The sequence below is a fragment of the Salvelinus sp. IW2-2015 genome, unplaced genomic scaffold (genome assembly GCF_002910315.2).
Source record: "Salvelinus sp. IW2-2015 unplaced genomic scaffold, ASM291031v2 Un_scaffold1978, whole genome shotgun sequence".
In the NCBI taxonomy this organism is placed as follows: Eukaryota; Metazoa; Chordata; class Actinopteri; order Salmoniformes; family Salmonidae; genus Salvelinus; species Salvelinus sp. IW2-2015.
This window is the reverse complement of record NW_019943329.1, coordinates 280,943-292,241: the sequence shown is the minus strand read 5'-3', so window position 1 is coordinate 292,241 and position 11,299 is coordinate 280,943. Positions and strand designations below refer to the sequence as shown.

Here is an 11,299-nt window from a genome sequence, read left to right as displayed (position 1 = left end):
CAACAGGGGCGGCATATGAACCGGCGAGGCCAGAGTAAAACACAGGGGCCGCAGAACGGACAATGGCAGAGTAAACAGGGGGCAGCAGAACGGACGAGGCCAGAGAAACACGGGGGCGAGCAAGAACGGACCGAGGCACAAGATGTAAAACGCACGGGGCGGCAGAACGTGACGCAGAGTGACCAGGGGGCAGATAAGCAAACACAACGGAGGGGCGGCAGAACGGACGAGGCCAAGATAACACACGGGGGCGAGAATGGACGGGCGAGAGTAACACAGGGGGACAGAACGGCCGAGGCCAGAGTAAACGACAGGGCAGCAGAACGACGCAGGCCACGAGTAAACCAGGGATCAGCAGGATATCGGACGTGGCCAGAGTAAAACACAGGGGCCGCAGAACGGACGAGGCCAGAGTAAACAGCATGGGTGCAGCAGTCGGAGAGGCAGAGTACCCAGGGCAGCAGACTCGTAAGGGAAGCAGAACAGAGGCAGTAAAAGGGGAGAAAAGCTGAGTCACGGGGACGAAGTTACAGGCATAGTCAGGCTTCCACTTGTTAATCTTCAAGCTTCACAAACTGCTATTTTGGTTCCCATGACAGGCATTGTGAGTCTTGGAAGGGATTTGAGGTTCTAGTACTAAATATCCATGAGTAGCTTTTCAGCCGATACGCGATGTGTAGGCTTAGTCCATACGGATCGTGTAGGCTTAGCCCGATACGGATGTGTACGCTTAGCTGAAACGGATGTGTAAGGCTTAGCCCGCATACGGATGTGTAGGCTTAGCCCCAATACGGATGTGATAGGCTTAGCCCGACATACGAGGTAGCTTAGTCCATTTGATGAGTGAGCTTCGCGCCCTACGGATGTGTAGGCTTTAGCCTGCGATGACGGATGTGTAGGCTGCGCCTAAACGGATGGTAGGCTTTCGCCGCATACAGGATGTGTAGGCCTTCGCCCATACGGATGTGTAGGCTTAGCCGCATACGGATTGTGTATGCTTAGCCCCATAACGGATGTGTAGGCTTAGCGCCGATCCTGCCGGATGTGTAGGGCTCTGTTGCGCTCTGCCTAAGAGATCACAACAAGCGTGAGAATGAAATCGCCCGCCACGTTATTCGTCGCCGGTTGGTCACTTTGGCGAGCCCTACAGGACAGTAGATCTTCTATTCCGTCGCATGCGAAAAGCAGGGTTTGTGGACTAGATACACCTAATTTTCAGGAACTAGTACTAAGATCTCCAGGAAGAAATGGTTGTATCACTGAATGAGCTTGTTCGGAACAGTAGTAATCTCCAGCAAGAGAGGTGACCTGATGACTACCAGGAACAGTTAGATCTCCAGCAAGAAGGGTTGGAAGGAATAACCTACAGGACATGCAGATCTCCTTGAAAGAGGGATTTTGGACTGATACCTAAAGGACAATAAAAAATCTTCCCAGGAAGAGGTTGGACTGAAAACCTACACGCAGGACAGTAGATCTCCAGGAAGAGGGTTGGGACCAGCACAGAAAAGTTGTTTACTGACGGATTCTGTTTCCTAAAGTAGATCAAACCGCGTAATCACACTAATGAAAACAACCAGACTGGTAATGTATCAGAAAGAGAGAGAGAGCGAGAAGAGCAGAGTCAGAGACAGTGCACGCACTCAGAACCCAGTACAGTAAGTCAGACCCATTGAGCAGTTCACCAGATCCAGACCCAGACAGAGCGACATCTCACTCATGAGACAGAGTGGCCGACAACGGGCTCTCTTCCTCCTCACAGTTTCTTCAGCACGCGGTCCTCATCCAGGCCACTGCATTTCTCAGTTCAACGTTACCCATAGTCTACCACAAGGTTCAAATCTCCGAGTTCTCCTCCTACTCCAGTGGCTGACGTGACAATTCGGCCCATCTCCGGCTCCTACGTTTAATTGCCCCGATCTCAGGGGTAAGGCACGCTCCAATTGTAATAATAAATTTGGGTCTCTTACCGGATATGCGTAGTTTAATAAAATTTAAAAAAGACCTGAGGCTCACTCCAAGAAAAACAAAGGAAGTACAGAGGGACTCGAGGTAGGAATCAGGAAGGGAGGAGGAACATAGAGAAGGGTGGGGGGGGGGGGCAAAGTGGAACTGTGAAGCTTTAATAGGCCTACAGTATAGAATTTAGGGTTTGTACTGAGTGCTCTCTGGAGGTTTTGGCGAGCCTCAGAACCCAGTTAGCCGGGCCTCTGCTTCCTTCCCCTAGGTGCCTGACTTAAGAAGAGCTAAAGAGCACGACGGCAAACCATTTCAATTCATCTACCGCCCAACTAAAAAACCAACTCTGGCCGTCTTACATACAAAGGCCAGTCATGCATATTAAGGCTACGTCCCCAACTTGAACACTATATTATTTAGTCACATAGCTATACTGAGGGAATAGGGGTGCCATTTTGTATGACATACTCAAGTTTCCCCTGAGAATGATCCATCTTAGTTTCTGCCAATCTATAATGGTAATCACCGTGAAAGGACATAGCTCTGTGGCTTGGACTTAATACGTGTACAGGGTTCCGAAGAGAGACTGAGAGCGAGACAGAACAGGCGAGAGAGATGAGAGGAGAGAGCGATGAGCTAGAGACAGAGAGCCGGAGCAGAGAGAGAGAGAGCGAGAAGTACGAGAGAGAGAGGAGAGAGAGAGAGAGAGCGAGAGAGAGATGAAAGAGAAGAGAGAAAGATGAAAGAGACAGGCAGACAGAGACAGAGACAGGAGAGAAGGAGAGTAGAGAGTAGGAAGAGAGAGAAGAAGAGAGAGAGAGAGAGAGGAAAGAGAGAGAGTGAGAGAGAGAGAGAGAGAGAGAGAGAGACAGAGAGAGAAGAGAGAGACAGAGAGAGCAGGAGAGAGACAGAGAGAGAGAGAGAGCGGGGAAAGAGAGAGTTCGGATGGATAAATCCCCACCACTACAGAGACTAGAGGACATCATGAGACAGTCAGGGACAGATAGCAAGCCTACAGACGCAGTAGAGGAGAGGACAGAGACGAATGACACGAGGAGACAGAGGAACAAGAGACAGAGAAGAAAAAAACAGAACAGAAGTCAACCAAGAGAGACAGAGAGCGTCTGAGTTATCTGGAGGAGACGGCAGGACGGACGGTGTTTACTCTGGCCTCGTCCGTTCTGCTGCCCCCGTGTTTACTCTGGCCTCGTCCGTTCTGCTGCCCCCGTGTTTACTCTGGCCTTGTCCGTTCTGCTGCCCCTGTGTGTTTCCTCTGTTGGAAGCAGCGCGAGCTACTAGTTGTTAGAGTATTGGGCGAGTAACTGAAAMGTTGCTGGTTTGAATACCRGAGCCGACAAAGTGAAAAATCTGTCAATGTGCCCCTTGAGCACTTAACCCTAATGTGCTKCAGGGGCGCTGTACTATCATGGCTGACCATTGTGAGAGAAAAATTACACATTTACCTGATTTGTTTGATATTAATAGTCAAATTATATACGTAACAAATAGTAAGATATTTCTGTTCTACCAATGCAGTGTTTTTGTAAAAGGATGGTCTCCACTCTAGTAGACTGGACACATGAACTATTTAACAATGCTTTCTGATAAAAACGAGTTCATTGCATCCGCCGTGGAGGGCAGTTTCATAATATTACCATATGTCCCAGCTGCTTGCCGTAGTTTTGAAGTAATCACGAAAAAAACATGGCCTTATTTTAGGGTATTTTTCTCCCTGCCAGCTCCTATTAGTTCTATTGAGCACRGTGGCACCAACTCGCCTTCCGAACGTTCTATTCACAGCCTATTGTTCTATGTCACAATGCCTGCTTTACTATCGATGGCACTGAGACCTGCTCACGTTGTTGGTAGTTAAAATGTAAACAGCAAAATAACTACTCATGTAACTCTGAGGGTCGTCCCATTGTTTCCTATAGGGGAAATATAGCCATGTCTGTCTATTTCGCCAAAATGTCTCGCAATGTGTATATTTAGATATTTTGAAGTCGGACACCATTTATTTATTTATTATTATTATAATTTATTGTATTTTTTTTTATTATTTTTTTTTTAATCAGGAGAATCTCCTCTTTCTAATTATGTAAATCTGGGCAGCGAGCTCGGTTGTCATCGATCACTAGACCAGAAATAGTCAGAAGTTACATTTTTCCCTACTTTCTCATTAKGCAGCCATAAACAGTTGACAACATCGAGGTGTGGCTGTTTACTTTCTACACGAGTTGTTTTCCCCCCAGTTTTGTCTGATGAACAGATTGTAGTGGTAAAATAAAAAGGGATACATTTTTTTMGTGTCAATTAGGCAAAATGGAATTCAAAGCATCACTGAGACACAAGAAGAGGAAGTATATCAACCACCATCAGCCATTTTTCAGCCTTGGGTGAATTTTGACTCGTTCTATTGGCCAGCCTAACTCTAGCTGCCTGCCGCTAATCTGGGCGTAGGGGTCAAGTATATGTTTTTTTTTTTTTTACTAGAGATAGTTTAGGAGAAGAACAATCCCTCATTGTTCCTAATCATTCTTGTAATTGGGAAACTAAGCCGAGTCCAAAACACCACCAGGTGCAGATAACGAGATGAACCCGAGGTAGCTTATGATGCCCCCTCCATCTGCATGGGAGGGGTGGAACCAACCATGACTAAGCATTCTTAGTGTCAGCTATATAAGAACCAGGACACCTCTGTAAGGGTTAGGCAAGAGTGTTTGGGTCGACCAGCCTCATTAATGCAGAGCATTCACTCCAATAACGTGTGACCTGCTCCTTATTAATAACGTCATACCCTCCTCATTATCGATTAGAGTTTCCATGACAACCTGTAAAACAACATTGCTGCACCTATCCGCTGCATGTGACAATACTACATGTGAGAACTGTGAGAGTGTAAGGGTCCTTCCAAACGGCACTCTATTCCAGATATAGTGCACTACTTTAGACCAGAGCCCTATGGAATCCTAATCCCTATATAGTGCACACTACTCCAAGCATGACATTAGCTATGTGGTTTTATACGACGCTGCTGTGAAAATTACATAAAAACTTGCTGTTGTATACACACACACACACACACACACACACACACACACACACACACACGGCCAGAACATGGTTCTAAGTTACTAACCACAGACATTGATTAGGTATAAAACATCCACAGCTTCCTTCCTTTTCTCCAAAATGTACAAAAATAAATAAATGAGACACTAAACATTAAAAAGTAGAACCCGTGTTAACTCTCCACTTACAATGTAGACCTAATAAGTTAGTAGTTCCTGGTCAGGTTAGCTGCTGAGGAGCACTGCTAAAACACCACCAGATACAGCAGCAAGAGAAGCAGCAAAATGAACAGCTCCATTAGCGCGTTGACAACGTCACCCATGACGACAGATCAAGAAAAACTAAATAAAACAAAACTTAACTTTTCCCAGGTCAGATGTAGAGCGTTGGCATGTATTCCTACCTCAGTCTCCATTTAGCCTCAATGAAAGAGGAGCTGCTGTCTTGTGTCTCTGCCTGTTGTCTGTGTCTGAGGCAGTTACTGGGCGGTGTCTGACAGAGATAGTCTAGTCACTGAGTGGTGTCTGACAGAGATAGTCTAGTCACTGAGTGGTGTCTGACAGCCTGATCACTGTTTTTTTTCTTTTAACCCCGGTGTCCTGGATAAATTCCCTATCTGACCCTCGTACCATCATGGCCACCTAATCATCCCCTGGCCCGTATCAAACACCCTGCCACTGGCCCGTACTCAACACCCTGCACTGCCCTATCAACACCCTGCCACGGCCCGTATCAACACCCCTGCCACTGGCCCGTATCAACACCCATGCCACTGGCCCGTATAAAACACCCTGCCCACTGGCCCGTATAAACAGCCCCGCCACGGCCCGTATAAACACCCCGCCACCGGGCCCGTATAAACACCCCGCTACCGGCCCGTTATAAAACCCCGTACCGGCCCTTATAAAACCCCGCTACCGGCCCGTATAAACAAACCCGCTATACCGGCCGTATAAAACACCCCGCTAACCGGCCCCGTATAAAACACCCCGCTTACCGGCCCGTATAAACACCCCGCACCGGCCCTTATAAACAACACGCTACCGGCCGTATAAACAACCCGCTACCGGCCCCGTTATAAACACCCAACGCTACGGCCCGTATAAACACCCCGCTACCGGCCGTATAACACCCCGTCTACCGGCCGTGATAAAACACCCCGCTACCGGCCCGGTATAAACACCCCGCTACCGCCTATTATAAAACACCCCGCTACTGCCCGTTTATTAAAACACTCGCTACTGCCTTATAAAACACCCCGCTACTGGCCCAGTAATAAAACACCCCGCTTCTGGGCCCGTAAAAAACACCCCCTACTGGCCCGTATAAACACCCCGCTACTGGCCCGTCATAAACACCCCGCTATGGCCCGTACTAAAACACCCCGTACTGGCCCGTTATAAACACCCCTGCTACTGGCCGTATAAACACCCGCTTACTGGCCCGTATACAAACAACCCCTACTGGCCGTAAAACACCCCGCTACTGGCCCTTATAAACACCCCGCTACTGGCCCTTATAAACACCCCGCTACTGGCCTTATAAACACCCCGCTTTACTGGCCCTTATAAACACCCGCACGGCCCTTATAAACACCTCCTGCCACTGGCGGCCCCGTAACAAAAACCGCCTGCCACTGGCCCGATAAAACACCCTAGCGCCACTGGGGCCCGTATGAAAACACCGCAGCCTGACTTGCGGCCCGTAGAAACACCGCGCCGCACTGGCCCGTCACGAACACCCAGCCTCCACTTGGCCCGTATCAACACACCTGCCACTGGCTCCTTATCAACACCTGCCACTGACCCTATAAGACACCCTGCCAACTCGGCCTTATAAATCAACCCTGCCCACTGGCCTAAACAACACCCTGCCACTGGCCTTAATAAACACCTGCCACTGGCCCTGTATAAACACCCTGCCAACTGCCCGTATAAAACCTGCCACTTGGCCCGTATTAAACCCCTGCCACTGGGCCGCCTATAAACACCCTGCTTACCTGGCCCGTATAAACACCCTGCCACTGGCTCCTGTATAACACCACCTGCCACTGGCCCGTATCAAACACCTCTGCCACTGGCCGTATAAACACCCTGCACTGGCCCGTATAACACCCTGCCACTGGCCCGTTATAAAAACCCACCCTGCCAACTGGCCGTAAAAACACCCTGCCACTGCGAGATGCCTGGCCGGTATAAACACCGCTGCCACTGGCCCGTATAACACCCTGCCACTGGCCCGTATAAACACCCTGCCACTGGCGTAACACATTATGGTATAACCTCCTTGCCTACACAACTGGCCCGTATAAACACCCTGCACTGGCCCTTATAGAACACCCTGCACTGCCCTATAACAACCTGCTAACTGCGCCAGTAAAAACACCCCGCTACTTGGCCCGTTATAAACACCCCGTCTACTGGGCCAGAATCACAGACTGCCGTCAACACCCTGCACTGGCCCGTATAAAACACCCTGCCTACTGGCCCGTATAAACACCACTGCTACTGGCCCGTATCAACACACTGCACTGGCCCGTATCAAACACCCTGCCACGTCGGCGCCGTACAATCCCACTGCACTGCTAGAACACCATGCTACTAGCCCGTATTAAACACCGCCCTGCCCGGTACACCTGGCCACTGGCCTGCCTTAAAAACACCCTGCTACTGCCCGTATAAACACCACTCCTGCGAAAACCCACTGGCAAACCCCACTGGCCCTATAACCCATGACCTTATACAACCCCTACTGCCACTTGGACCCCGTACTCCTAACGCAACCTCGCACCTGGCCCGTTTATAAACAACCTGCCTACATGCCGTATGAAACACCCTACTGCCTTACGGCCGTATAACACCCTGCTACTGGCCCCATAAACACCCTGTGTATGGCCCGTATAAACACCCTGCTATGCCCTACAGTGCCTGGCCCTTATAAACACACCACTGGCCTTTATAAACACACCTGCTACTGGCTGCCTTATTAAACAACCTGCCACTGGCCCGTATAACTACCCCTGCCACTGTGCCCGTTAAACACCTGCCAACTGGTAAACACGCTACTGGCCCGTATAACACCCTCTACTGGGATTACGCCGCTAGGTTATAACACCCTGCTACTGGCCCGTATAAACCACTGCTACCTGGGCCCGTATAACACCACTCGCTCACGGCCCGTATAAATCACCTACTGCCGGCCGTCTAAACACGCCCGCTACTGCTAAACACACCCGCTACTGGCCCTTTCATAAACACCCGCTACGCCCGTATAAACACCCCGTACTGAGACTTACATTAAACACCCTGCTACTGGCCCTTATAAACACCCTGCTACGTGCCCGATTAAACACCCTCTGCCTAACTGGCCCGTTATAAACACCCTGCCACTGGCCCTTATAAACACCCTGCAACTGGCCCGTATACAACACCCTGCCACTGGCCGATAACCACCCTCGCTACTGGCCGTATAAACACATCCCCCTGGCATGCGACGATGGTCGTCTGTGCATAAGCAGCCACCTGCTACGGCCCCTGTAATATTCGAGCGGCCCGAGCGGTGGGCGATACGGCCGGGCGCCGCCGTTAAGCATGCACGCCTGGCTTAGAGCTGGCCGTAACCGCCTGCTACTGGCCCGTATAAACACCCTTGCTACTGGCCCGTATTAAAACACCCTGCTACTGGCCGTTATAAACAACCCCGCTTACTGGCCCGTATAAACCACCCCGCTACTGGGGCCGTATAACACCCCGCACTGGCCCGTATAAACACCCCGCTATTGGCCCGTATAAACACCCAGCTACTGGCCCGTATAAACACCCCGCTACTGCGGCCCGTATAAACACCCTTCTACTGGCCCGTATTCAACACCCTGCCACTGGCCCGTATCAACACCCTGCCACTGGCCCTTAATAAAAACACCCTGCCAATTGGCCCTTATAAAACACCCTGCCACTGGCCCTTATAAAAACACCCTGCCACTGGCCCTTATAAACACCCTGCTACTGGCCCGTACAAAAACCCAGCCTCCCTGGGCCACGGCCCGTAAACACCAGCCTGCCACTGCGCCCCGTATAAACTCCACCTAACTGCATAAAACCTGCCACTGGCCCTATATAACACCCTGCTGCCACTGGCCCGACCGTAAAATAAACCCACTGGCACCTGGCCCGTAGAAACACCACCCCCCCATGCCACTGCCCCCTTGGCTTAGAAAAACACCTGCACTGGCCCGATAACTGCACTGGCCTGGCCCTAGAAACAACCCCCTGCCACTGGCCGTGTATAACACCCACCTGCCACTGGCCCGTATCACACCCTGCACGTATAACACCCTGCCCACTGGGCCCGTATAAACACCCTGCCATGGACCCGTTTATAAACACCCTGCCACTGGCCCGTATAAACACCTCCACTCAGGTTTAAACCTACTGGGAACCCCGCTATCGTAAAAACACCCTGCCACCCCCCTCGACAGCTCCGCTATAAACACCCTGCCACTGGGCCGTATTAAACACCCTGCCACTGGCCCGTTAATAAACACCCTGCCACTGGCCCGTATAAAACACCCTGCCACTGGCCCGTATAAACACACCATGGCCTAAACACCCTGCCACTGGCCCGTATAAACACCCTGCCACTGGCCCGTTATAAACAACCCTGCCAGCTGTGGCCCGTTATAAAACACCCGTCGCCACTGGCCCGGTAGTAAACACCCTGCCACATGGCCCGTATAAAACACCCCTGCCACTGGCCCGTTATAAACACCCTGACTACTGGCCCGTAATAAACACCCTAGCTACTGGCCCGTATAAACAACCCTGCCACGGCCCGTTATAAACAACCCTGCCACTGGCCCGTTAACACCCTGCTACTGCCCTATAAAACACCCTGGGGCCCCCCCCCACTGGGGCCCGTTTTTGTTAAACCCCACCCCCTGCCATGGCTGGCCCTTATAAACACCCTGCTTAACTGCCCAGATATAAACACCCTGCACTGCTCTCCTTAATAAACACCCGCTTATACATGGCCCGTGTATCACCCCACTCGAAACCCTGCTACTGGCCCGCTATAAACACCCCTTGGCCACCTGGCCCGTATAAACACTCTGGCACTGGCCCGTTATAAACACCTGCTACTGGCCGTAACAAAACGTATTTATAAACACCCTGCTACAAGGCCCGGCTACAATAAATCACCCCTGCCCACTGGCCTTGGCCCTAGATAAACACCCCATTACTGGCCCGTATAAACACCCCTGCCACTGGCCTGGCCCCGTTATAAACCACCCTGCTACCGGCCCGTATAAAACACCCCGCTACCGGCCCTTATAAACACCCGCTACCGCCTTATAAACACCCCGCTACCGCCCGTATAAACACCCCGCTACCGGCCCTTATAAACACCCCGCTACCGGCCCGTATAAACACCCCGCTACCCGCCCTTATAAAACCCCGCTACTGGCCTTATAAACACCCTGCTACTGGCCCGTATAAACACCCTGCTACTGGCCCGTATAAACCACCCTGCACTGGCCCGTATAAACACCCTGCCACTGGCCCGTATAAACACCCTGCCACTGGCCCCGTTATAAACAACCCGCTACTGGCCCTTATAAACCCTGGCTACTGGCCCGTATAAACACCTGCTTACTGGCCCGTATAAACACCCTGCTACTGGCCCGTATAAACACCCTGCTACTGGCCCGTATAAAACACCCTGCTACTGCGCCCCTCGTATAAACACCCTGCTACTGGCCGTATAAACACCCTGCTACTGGCCCGATAAACACCCCGCTACTGGCCCGTTATAAACCACCCCGTACTGGCCGTATAAAACACCCGCTACTGGCCCGTATAAACACCCCGCTACTGGCCCGTATAAAACACCCCGCTACTGGCCCGATAAAACACACCGCTACTGGCCCGTATAAACACCCCGCTACTGGCCCGTATAAACACCCCGCTACTGGCCCGTATTAAACACCCCGCTACTGGCCCGTATAACACCCCCTACTCCCGTATACCCCTACTGGCCCTATAAAACACCTCACTGGCCCGATAAACACCCGCTACTGGCCCGTATTAAACACCCCGCTACTGGCCCGTATAAACACCCTGTTACTGGCCTGTGAAGGCTACACTGCTTGCGTCCCAAAATGGCACCCTATTCCCAATATAATTGCACCTTTTTGACCAGAAGCCTATTGGAAGCTCTATGGGTCCTGGTCAAACGTAGTGCCCTACATAGGGAATAAACACTAACCGGT

General features: G+C 51.1%; 1 protein-coding gene across 1 annotated transcript in view; it reads right to left on the bottom strand.

The window, feature by feature from the left end:
• Window positions 1-11,299, bottom strand: part of LOC112072604 (cerebral cavernous malformations protein 2 homolog) — a 34,681-nt gene that overhangs the window by 16,413 nt on the left and 6,969 nt on the right.